Below are 12,113 nucleotides of genomic sequence, written 5' to 3'. Positions count from 1 at the left end.
AAAAAAAAGAAGTGACACCTGCGTATATTCCTCCCCTTCTAGAGTCTGAGCTACGAGAGAGAGAATACACGTTGTGTATCAGCGCAAGTAATGAATCAGAATCAGAGTAGATTAATTCAGACGTCCTGTGCCGGTACACGTATTATGTACTTTGTGGCCTGGGCAGAGTCTAATTACGCACATTGTGGATGACGTCTGCTTCTGCTTACCTCGTAATGTCAGGGTCACCTCGGCTGCTCACTGTATGACGTTCTGAGTAAGACAAATGATTCATATTATTATTATTATTATTGATAGAATTGATTTGCTTATTATTCAGGACCCAGCAATTCTCCCTGAAGTTTAAAACTAGCCACTTTTGAAATATTAGCCATGTTCCTAGGCCTTTAACATCGCCTTCCCATTTAATGTTCTTTTTTTTTTTTTTAAAGATTTTATTTATTTATTTGACAGAGAGAGATCACAAGTAGATAGAGAGGCAGGCAGAGAGAGAGAGAGAGAGAGGAGGAAGCAGGTTCCCTGCTGAGCAGAGCCCGATGCGGGACTCGATCCCAGGACCCTGAGATCATGACCCGAGCCGAAGGCAGCGGCTTAACCCACTGAGCCACCCAGGCACCCCCCATTTAATGTTCTTCATATGCGCTTTTTCCTGTCATTTCTTCTGCAAACCGTAGCTCATTCATCATTGTTCAGGTCTTCTCCGATCCAAATACCCCCTTTCTAAAAAGCATAGCTCTCTTGTTTGTTAGGAGGGGTACACTGTTGAGAAAATAGCTTCAAATGGTTTTGCTTTCTCCCTCCCCAAAGCAGATTTCATCTGTGCAGACTGTGTAACATTAAGGAGAAGGAAACCCAGAGACAAAGTTACTTAGAGATAATTTCTTTCCCATCTTCCCAATCTTTATTCTGTACTCTATGAGATTGGTAAAGAGCTATCTTTTACAATAATTTTCTTGATATTAGAAAAAGTGTAATGTTTAAAGTCCATCATTGTTATTGCAGAATTGAAAAGAAACTGCATACTGTGCTCCTTCAATACATAATTGTGCTAGAAATAGACAAAATTGGTTGACAGGATTAAATAGTGGTAGAAAAGTAATGGGAGAACCAACTTAAATTTCTGAAACGAAATTGTATTGAACCTTTTATTTGCAGTTTAGAAAGCCTTATAATATGTGTGTATTTACGTATTTTAAAAGATTTTATTTATTTATTTTAGAGAATGAGAGAGAGAGTGTGCCCAGGTGGGGTAGTGGGGAGAAAGCAGAAGGAGACGGACAGAGTCTCAAGGACACTCTCCGCTGAATGCAGAGTGAGACGCGGGGCTCATGGCCCTGAGATCACGACCTGAGCCGACGTGAAGAGTCACATGCCTAATGGACTGCGCCACTCAGCTGCCCCACGTATATTTTTTAATGCCGTATTTTTTTGGAGTTTGACACAGTGGGGAAATGTTATACTAAAGGATATGTATTACTCATGTTGAAATGTCTGTATGTAGGGACCCCTCGGAAGAGTTTCAGACTCAGAACATCATACTCATTTGCACTTTTATGGTCACTTGATGGGCAGCTGTGAGCAGGCTGGCCTAAAGGGGTGCTCCAGAGGCTTCGAGTGCGGCCGACCGCTGGCTTTCTGCGGAGTGCAAAGAGAAGGGGCGTCCACGCGTTTCTACTCTGATTTACTCGGTTCCTCGGCAGTTCTGGGTGCCTGCTCCGTGCTCGGCGCTCTGAAGGTCTGGGTCAGCACCGTAGTCCCAGAGCTCACAGTCTGGGGCGGGGAGAGGAGCACGGACATTGCCACGATACGTGAGAACAAGTCAGAGTTCATGTTAGAGAATCTTTGTATTTGTTTCGTACTTTAAATGATAAGCGTGTGAGTCAGCAGCTGGCAGGTTTTTATCCAAATTATGCACTCCGTTTGCTGGGTTGTGGCTGTAACGCCTAGATTCACAGACACCTGGAAGATGAGCCATGTGCGCTGTGTCTGGAAAGTAGGAGTGAGTCTGCACCGCTTGTCCTCTGTCCAGCGGTGGTGGTCAGAGTTGGATTCTAAGACCGTCGCTCCATGGATCAGAAGTTAGACTTTTCCGTTCAGGTATAAACAAGTACTAAACAGTTGATGCATAGAGGCCACATAGTTCTCTCTTGAAGGTTGAGGCTTTGTTCTATAAAATCATAAAAGTCAAAGGGAAAACTCCATTTTCTTGGATTATTTATTCCTCAGGCAATTGTTACCTCTTTGCTTTTCTTTATAAAGAAAGGGACCAAAGGACAGCTCCCTGGCCTGGTATTTTCCCGTGGACGAGTCCGGGAGCCGTTCTGGAGCGCCCGGGGCGTGCTGCTGGCACTACCTTCCGTGCAGTGAAGGATGACGATGGCGTGTTAGCCGCTGTGCGGGCCCTTGATCTGACGCTGGGGTGCTCGAAAATTCGCCAGGGTGTGGCCACCGCTGGAGTGAAGCTGTGTAAAATAACGGGGCTAGTGATGGTCTTATCCTTCTGATAGAAGCACTGATGCTACTGTTTTCACTCTTCCCTTCACGTTTCCCGTAAACACATTTTTATGGGGATAGTGTGAGCCTTTTTTTTAATTAACTAAATATTTTTCCTTAGTATTTTGTATATCGATGCCATTGTGTAATTATCAGCAGGTGCTTCCAGGTCCGTGCGGCGCGGGGTAGAACATACTTGACTTGACAAGCTGTAATGGACGCCGTCGGCTGGGAGGGCCCGCGAGAGGAGCAAGAAAGCGCGGCTGTGTGTCCGGCAGCAGAGCTTCGGCTGTACGCGTGGGCGCCGTCCGTCCGCGGAGCCCTCTCGTCGAGGGCCGTCTGTGGAGCTTCTGGACTGGAAGACCCGGCAGAAGAGTCCCACGCGGAAGACCTTCTTTTCTTTTCCGTTCTCTGAAACCATCGCACTTCTGCCCGCCGTGTGTGCTGCGTGTCGCCGTGTGTGTCCCTCTTGGGCTCTGGCACCAGGCCAGGGATGAGCGCAGTGAGGCCGTCTCAGCTCTCCCGGCGCCGGTTCCTAAGGCTGCGGGCTCTGCTCGGTGTCGAGTACATGTGAGAAAGAGGACGCTGAGCCCTCCTGTTCCCACGGGGTCTACCTGAGGCAGGTTACCTTGAGTACCGCTCTCCGGTCTTCGGATGAGTTGTCTTCTGAGGAACCGCGCCCACCCGAGTTTTGAACACAGAACGCCGTCGCGATCTCCAGGTGGACGAAGCCCGTCTCATCCGTGCAGTGACGGCGTCCTTTCCCGGACGCGCTGACGGCCTCGTGCGCAGCTGGGTGGCCCGAGCAGGTACCCGCTGGCCGTCCAGCGTTTGGACTCAGGAGGCTGAGCAGCGGCTGCTCCTGCCGCCTCCTGCCCACGAGGCTGCTGTGCGCCGAGCCCTGTCTTTGATCGTGTGAATTACAGCGCTTCACATGATCGGGATTTGCAGTACTAGTGGAAATAGTTTGATCGGGATTTGCAGTACTAGTGGAAATAGTTTGATCGGGATTTGCAGTACTAGTGGAAATAGTTTGGAAACTCGTCAGGATTGGTTTAGATGTTGTGCCTCACAGCTAAATCCGAAAACCAAGTAAATAGCAAGTGTTTTCCAAGTAATTAGCAAAAATGGCCAGAATTTATATCATTTCAGAATGGTTTGATGAAGGCGCCTGGGAGGCTCAGTTGGTTAAGCAACTGCCTTCGGCTCAGGTCATGATCCCGGAGGCCTGGGATCGAGTCCCGCATCGGGCTCCCAGCTCCACGGGGAGTCTGCTTCTCCCTCTGACCTTCTCGCTCACGCTCTCGCTCGCTGTCCTCTCAAATAAAATAAAATCTTTAAAAAAATTTTTGGGTTTCTTTCTTCCTTCCCAAGATACTTTTATTTCTCTTTGATCTTAAAATACAAGTTTTCCATCAGAGGTCACCATAGGAGAGAGACGCATGCCACTCGGGACAGCACAGTGTTCGGTGCGTGACAGACACGCGGCCCGTGAGCCACCACACCCGAAATCTGTCCTGCTCCGGGGGCGGGGCTCTGGGCTCGTGGAGTTCATATTCTAGAAACACTCCATAACCAAAATGGCAAGAATGCTGTATAGACCATGACTTCACATCAAGGCAGAAAGCTCCCCGATTTGATGTACAAGCTGTGAGAGGAAGCCGGAGTGTGTGGTTCCTGCTGGAGAGGAAGTGGGGTCGCGCCTGAGACCCGCGCGCAGTAGGCCGTAACCGCAGCTGCTCTGTGCGCTTGCTTTTCATGGAAAACACCTACTGTAATAATAATTCTAGAGAAAAATTAAATACAAATGTTGCCTTTGTAGAGGTAGATATGTATTAATTTTAAATGTTCACAGATACGCTCTTTTCTCCTGTGAATATATGTACATCTGAAATGCAAAACCCTTGTCCTTAGCAAAAGGTGAGGAGAGGATATTCTGTGATAGAGGTTGATGGATCAACTTATAACTTAACTGTGATAATATTCCACACTTTTCTGGGGGTGCTGTGCTCTAACTAAGTTACATATTGAAAGATAAAATTTTAGTTTGCTACCTGAAAAAATTAGAACATAGAGTGGTTTAATGCACATTTAAAATTATTTTATTTATATCAAAGTTAAATGTCTTAACAATGAATTGATTAAAGGCATTCATTCCACTTATAATTTCATTTTTTAAAGTATTCCCATATGCTTTATAATTTTTTTCATTTTGTTATGGTAAAATACACGTAACATTAAATTTACCATCTTAAACATTTTTTAAATGTATAGTGCAGTGGCAGTAAATACAAGGCATTATGTTGTGTGGGAGCCCCCCATCCACCTCCATGCTCTTTTCATCTCATAAAACTGAATCTCGGCCTCCCTCACCTGCTCCGTGCAGCCCTTGGCAAGCACCGTTCTCCTTCCCACCTCTGCGATCCCTTCGGCTGAGGACCTCACGTAACTAGAATCACGTGTTTGTCCGATGGGGACCGGTCGTTTTCCTCAGCACCGTGTCCTCGGGGGCCGTCTGTGCTGCCGCACCTGTCGGGGGTCACGAAGACTCCATCAGATGCGTAGGCCACCGCTGCCCTCCTGTCATCCGTCCGTGGACACTGGGTCCCCTCCATGCGGTAGCTGTCGGGAATCATTCTGCTGCGAACACGGATGTGCAGATATCTGTTCGAGACCCCTTCCCGTTTTGGGGATCTGTACCCAGAAGTGGAATTTATGGATCAAATTGTAATTCCGTTTTCAATGTCTTGAGGACCCGCCCTACCGTCTCCCACAGCGGCTGCACCGTTTTACGTTCCCACCGGCAACGCGCAAGGGCCCCATTTCTCCGAAGGCAGCCGCTTAACCAACTGAGCCACCCAGGCGTCCCAAGGGCCCCATTTCTCCGCATGCTCCGTGTCCCGTGTTCCTGACCGTTGCCGCCGTCCTGAGTGCGGTGGGTCCTCGTGGTTCTGGCTCGCAGCTCTCCGATGACAAGTGATACTGAGTATCTTTTCATGTCTTTTTTGGCCATTTGTGTGTCTTTGGAGAAATGTCTGTTCAAGTCTTTTTCCCACTTTTGAACATTTTTTGTGGTGGCGGTGACTTTCAGGAATTCTCTTCATGTTCTGAATGTTAATCCTTGTCAGATCTATGATTTGCAGACGTTTTCTCCCATTCTCTGGGGTGTCTTTTTACTCCGGATAGTGTCTTTTGATGCACACAATTTAAAAATTTCATGAAGTTCAATTTTTTTGTTTTTTCTCTTGCTACTCTGCCTTTGGAATCGTATCCAACATGTCTAAGAAATCACTGCCAAATCTGATGTCAGGAAGCTTTTGTCCTATGTTTTCTTCTAAGGGTTTTGTTATTTTAAGTTTTACATTTAGGTCTTTGATTCATTTTGAGTTATTTATTTTATTTACTTATTTTGAGAGAAAGAGAGAGTGAGCATGAGGAGGGGGAGGTTCAAAGGGAGAAGCAAACTCCCTGCTGAGCAGGGAGCCGGATGCAGGACTCCATCAGGGACTCTAGGATCATGACCCGAGCCGAAGGCAACTGAGCCCCCCAGAGTCCCCTTGAGTTATTTTTATGTGTGTTATTAGGGAAGGGTAACTTCCTCGTTTTGCATGTGGATATCCAGTTTTCCCAGGATCATTTGTTGAAAGACTCTATTCCCTACTGTAAGGTCTTGGCACCCTCATCAAAAATTATTTCACCATACGTGCAAGTGTTTGTTTCTGGGCTCTTTGTTTTAGTCCGCCTGTCTGTTACCTTTGTCTTTATCCCAGGACCATGCCGTTCTGATTCCTGTAGATCTATAGTAAGTTTTAACATGAAGAAGTGCGATTCTTCCAGTTTTGCCCTTCTCGTTCCTCCAGGGTTGTTTTGGATATTTGGATTCCTTGGGATTCCGTATGAATTTTAGGAGGGTTTTTCTATTTCTGTAGAAAATGTCATAGGGATTTTGATCAAGGATTGCATTGAGTCTGTAGATCACTCTGGGTATAGTCTTGACATTTTGACGACATTAAGTCTTCCAATCCATGAACGTGGGATGTGTTTCCATTTATTTATATCTTCTTTACTTTCGGCAGTTTTGCAGTTTTTATTGTACGAGTCTTAATTCTTAAATATTTTATTATTTTTGAAGCTATGTGGAATTGTTCTTATAATTTCCTTTTCAGATTGTCATTGGTAGTGTACAGAAATGTAACTGATTTTTTTTTTTAAGATTTATCTGTTTATTTTAGTTGGGGGTGCACAGGGAGAGGGAGAGTCTCAAACAGACTCCACACTGAGCCTGGGGCTGAACACTGGGCTCGTTCCCACCACCCTGAGGTCATGACCTGAGCTGACACCAAGAGCTGAACACTCAACTGTTGACTCTTAACTCTTAACGTTGCTGGGGCACCGCTGAAACACAGCTGGTTTTTGTGCGTTGACTGTTTCTGCCGCCTTGCTGCATTCAGTCGTTAGGTAAAGCAGTTGTACCGTGTGTGGGAGATCTGTGGAATCTTTAGTGTTTCCTATATACAAGATGATAACCTGCAAACAAGTAATTTTACTTATTCCTTCCCAATAACATGGCTTTTATTTCTTTTTCTTGCATAGTTGCTCTAGCTGGAAATTCCAGTACTGTGTCCTGACCCAAAATGAAATGCTTTCCGTCTTTCACCATCTGGTATGCTGTTCCCTGTGGCTTTTCATGTTTGACTTTTATTGTACCGATGTGGTTCCCTTCTTCTAGTTCATCGAATGCTTCATTTGTTGATTTTTAATCACAAAAGCATATTGAATATTTGCTTTTTCTGCATCAGTTGAGATGGTCATGTGTTTTTTTTTCTTCATCCTGTGAATGTAATGTATGACATTGATGGTTTGCATGTTGAACTAACCTTGCATTCTGCTTGGTCATAGTGTGTAATCCTTTTAATATTTTGCTAACTTGGGTTTGCTAGTATTATAAGAGTTTTGCACCAGTGATCAGAAAGGATGTTGATCTTTATTTCTCTTGTCATGTCTTTGTCTGGCTTTGGTATCAGGGTAGTGCTAGGTTTACAGAGTGAGTGAGGAGATGTCCCTTCTCTTTTTAATTTTTTGGAATAGTTTTAGGACTGATGTTAGTCTTTCTTTACATTTTTGGTAGACTTCACCAGTGAAGTCATTGGATCCAGGGCTTTTCTCTTGTCAGATTTTTTATATTGATTTTAATCTCTTAACTAGATATAGATCTATTTAGATTTTCTGTTTCTTCATGAATAGTCTTAGTAGGTTTTGTGTTTCTAGAAATTCATCCATTCATCCAATTTTTTGCTGCATGGGTACTAATGTATTCTCTCTTTTTTTTTTTCCAATTTATTTATTTTCAGAAAAACATTATTCATTATTTTTTCACCACACCCAGTGCTCCATGCAATCCGTGCCCTCTATAATACCCACCACCTGGTACCCCAACCTCCCACCCCCCCGCCACTTCAAACCCCTCAGATTGTTTTTCAGAGTCCATAATGTATTCTCTTTTAATCCTTCTTATTTCTGTTAACTGTAATAATTTTCCCACTTTGGTTTCTGAATTTAGTAATTTGAGTCTTTTTTATTTTTTTCTTAGTCCAATTAGCTAAAGATTTGCCAATTTTATTGATGTTTTCAAAGAATGAACTTTTGATTTCGTTCACTTTTAAAATTGTTTTTCTGTTCTTTATTTCATTTGTCTTTGCTCTAGCTTTAGTTTATTCTCCTTGCTGTAGTTCCATAGTTGTAAAGTTAGGTCATCGATTTCCTCTTTTTTTTTTTTAATTTTATTTATTTATTTGACAGAGAGATACACAGTGAGAGAGGGAACACAAGCAGGAGGAGTGGGAGAGGGAGAAGTAGGCTCCCCACCGAGCAGGGAGCCCGATGCAGGACTCTGTTCCAGGACCCTGGATCTTGACCTGAGCCGAAGGCAGACTTCTAATGACGGTGCCACGCTGTCGCCCATCCTTACTCTTTTTTAATCTAAGCATTTATAGCTATTAATTTCCCCCTTAGCACCACTTATGTTGTACCTCACAAGTTTTTGTAAGTTGTGCTTTCATTATCATTTGTCTCTAAGCATCTTTTAATTTCCTTTGTGATTTCTTCATAATCCATTGGTTGTTTTAAAGTGTTGTTGATTTTCCACAATTTTGTGAATTCTCTGTTGATGATTTCTAGCTTTATCTCATTGTGGTTGGAGTGGATGTTTTGTATGATGATCTGTTGGGGCTTAATTTGTATCATAAGGTCTGTCATGGGAAATGTTCCATGTGCACTTGAGAAGAATGTGTATCTGTTTTTGGGTGGAATGTTCTGTGTATCTGTTAAATCTGGTTGGCTCATTTTGCTTAGTTTTCTATTTACTTACTTCCCTCTGGTTGTTCTAGCCGTAGTTGTGAGTGGATTTTATATTTACTCGCTTCTGTCTGCTTGTTCTAGCTGTAGTTGTTGAGTGGAAAAATAAGGTCTCTAACTATTACTATTGAGCTATTTCTCCCTTAAATTCTGTAAGTTTTTGCTTCATATATTTTTATGGATTTTCATTAAGATGCACAGTTGTTTATAATCATGTCCTCCTGCCTTACTGAACGTTTAATTAATATATAATGTCTCTTGTAACCTTTTTTGGTTCAACATTTTATTCGTGTGATATTAGTGTGGCCACACCTGCTCACTTTTGCTTCCAGTTCTCATGGACTGCTTCCTCCCACACTTTCCCTTGCAAGCTCTCTGTGTGTTTGGGTGTACGGGGGTCTCAACGTGTAGACAGCGTGCAGGGTCATGTATTTCTGTCCATTGTGTCAGTCTTTGTTTTTTGATTGTTGAGTTTAATTCATCGGGATTTAAGTAATTCCTGAAAGAAGGGACTTAACTTCTGTCATTGTTCAGTTTTTTCTATGTGCCTTTTAGGGTTTTTTTTTTTTTTTTTGGTCCTACATTAGCATCTTCTATTGTATTTTTTTGGTTTTTGTAGGGAAATGTTTAAATTTCTCATTTCCTTTTGTTATATTCTGTAGCTGTTTTCTTTGTGGTTACCATGGGACTTACATTTAACATTCTAAAGATAGAACACTCTGATTTGAATTTATACCAACTTAAGTTCAATAACATACAAAGGCTCTGCTCCTTTACGGCTCTGTCCTCACCCCTTTTGTTTGCCAATTTCACACAGTTACATCTTCATACATTCTGTGCCTAAAAATGTAAATGAGTAATTCTTTTAAATACACTAGCCTCTTAAATAATGTAGAAAACAAGATTTGGAGCTGCAAACCAAAATTACAACAATACTAGGGTTTCCTTATTCGTCATTTACGTCACGGAGAGAACAAGAAGTGTAGTCACGAACCGCTGTTCCGGTGAGACTTGCGTTATAGTTGTCTGTGTGCTGCGGTTCTTGAGGTCTTTGCTCCCCATGTGGTTTGAGTCACTGTGTCCTCCTCTTGCACCCGCAGGACTCCCTCGAGCAGTTCTCGGAGGAAAGGTCTAGTGGCCACATACCCTCTTAGCTTTTGTTTGTCTGGGAATGCCCTGATTTTACCCTAAGTTTGGAAGGACAGTTCTGCTGGCTATAGAATTACTTGGCTGACATGGGTGTTTGTTTGTTTGTTTGTTTGTTTGTTTTTGAGTGTTTTGGATATGTCAGCACACGGCCTCCTGGCTGCCAGTATTACTAATGAAACACTTGCGTATAACCTCATTGGGGATCCCTCGTATGGGACGGTTCGCTGCTTTCCTACGGCTTTCAAGAGTCTCTTTTTGTGTTTTGTCTTTTATTTTTTAAAAAGATTTATTTATTTTAGAGAGTACGTGATGGGGAGGGGTGGAGGGAGAATAAAAGAATATCAGGCAGACTCCGCACTGAGCGTGGAGTCCAACACAGGGGTCAGTCTTACAACCCTGAGGTCATGACCTGAGCGGAAACAAGAGTCCAGACGCCTAACTGACTGAGCCACCCAGCACCCTTGTTTTTGTCTTTTTTATATATATATTTTTTTTATAATAAAGTAATAAATATATATCTATATATAAATATATAAAAATATAATAAAATAATAAAATATTATATATATATATATTTGACAGACAGAGATCACAAGTAGGCAGACAGGGAGGCAGAGAGAGGGGGAAGCAGGCTCCCTGCTGAGCAGAGAGCCTGTTGGGGGGCTCGATCCCAGGACCCTGAGATCATGACCCAAGCCAAAGACAGAGGCTTAACCCACTGAACCACCCAGGTGCCCTTGTCTTTGTCTTTTAAAACTTATATTACGTGTCTCTCCATGGGTCTCTTGAGCTCATCCCTGGATTTGGTTGAGCTTCCTCACTGTTCACATGCGCATCTTTCATCAGATTTGGAGTGTTTTCATCCATTACTTCTTCACATCTTCTCTCTGCCCTTTTCACTCTGGCTTCCCTTTCCGGGACTCCCACAATACGTACATTGGTTAGTACCCCGCTGTCTTGCACTCCCTCAGACCCTTTTAATTTTCCTCCACCTTTTTCCATTCTGTTTCCCAGACTTGGTCGTCTCCTTGTTCTGTGTTCAGGTTTGCTGATTCTTCTGCATGGTTAGATCTGCCTTGAATCTCGTTAGGGAAATTTTCACTTCAGTCATCGTAGTTTTCAGCTCTTGACTTTCTTCTGGTTTCTGTTTAGGTTTTCTATCTCCTTATTCATATTTATGTTTTGTTCACATATTGTTTTCCTGACGTTCTCCACATCTTCATTTCTTTAAACATCCTTAATACTTTCCTTTTAATGTCTTTGTCTAGTGTATCTGACATCAGGTTTTTTTCAGGGGTGGTTTCTGTTGGTTTATAATTTTCCTTTCATACTTTTTGGGTGTTTTTTTTTAATGCCTCATTATTGTTGAACACTTTCTTTTTTTCTCTTTTAGTATAATAACGTGGTAACTCTAGAATTCAGTTCTCTCTTTTCCTCAGGGTTGGCTGGGGTTTTAGTCATTATATTGATTCGTTGATTTTTTTTATTATTATAGGCTGTCTTTGTGCTGGGTTATCAGTCTGAGGTGTACATTTAATGTCTCCTCGGGTCTTGTCTGAGCCTTTCCGTGGGCACACACAGTCCCCTCCTGATTCCCACCTGTGCAGCTGTTTCTGAATGTCCTAATGTGTGGCTCCCAAAAGGGGGCCAAGGGGGCCCTTGCCCTTTCAATGCCCTTGGCGTCGCTAGAGCTGGAGCTGGAGGGGTGACAGCGATGGCCGCCAGGCTCGGTGTCGGCACCTGTGTGATGGGAAGCCACCGTCCGTGTCAGAGCGTAGACCCTGCTACTGGGAGGACAGGTCCTTGCCCACCTGGCGTCTGCAGGCTGTTCCAGAAATACGTGCACAGCTGCCTGCGGCGTGGCTGGGCGGCTGCGACCGTGCTGAGAGCTCGGAGAGACCCTCACTGACGACCTCCCCTGGACAGTTGCAGGCCTTCGGCAGACCCCACCGTCCCCAAAGAGTCCCATCAGACAGTCTGCCCGTGCAGCCGTTGCCTGGGTGGGGAGAGATTCCTGGTGCTCCCTGCTCTGCCCTCTTCCCAGCATCCTCTGTCTAAATTCCCTTGTTATTCACCTATATTCTGCAGTGCAGCTTCCCTGCTCACTCGCTGAATCC

General features: G+C 43.8%; 1 protein-coding gene across 9 annotated transcripts in view; it reads left to right on the top strand.

Moving 5' to 3' along the window:
* The window catches only part of ATP9B (ATPase phospholipid transporting 9B (putative)), a 223,685-nt gene that overhangs the window by 96,379 nt on the left and 115,193 nt on the right, over positions 1-12,113 (top strand). The window lies entirely within an intron of this gene.

This window comes from Neovison vison, chromosome 3 (assembly GCF_020171115.1).
Source record: "Neovison vison isolate M4711 chromosome 3, ASM_NN_V1, whole genome shotgun sequence".
Taxonomy (NCBI): domain Eukaryota; kingdom Metazoa; phylum Chordata; class Mammalia; order Carnivora; family Mustelidae; genus Neogale; species Neogale vison.
The sequence above is the reverse complement of the archived record's forward strand: the minus strand, read 5'-3'. Positions and strand labels throughout refer to the sequence as shown.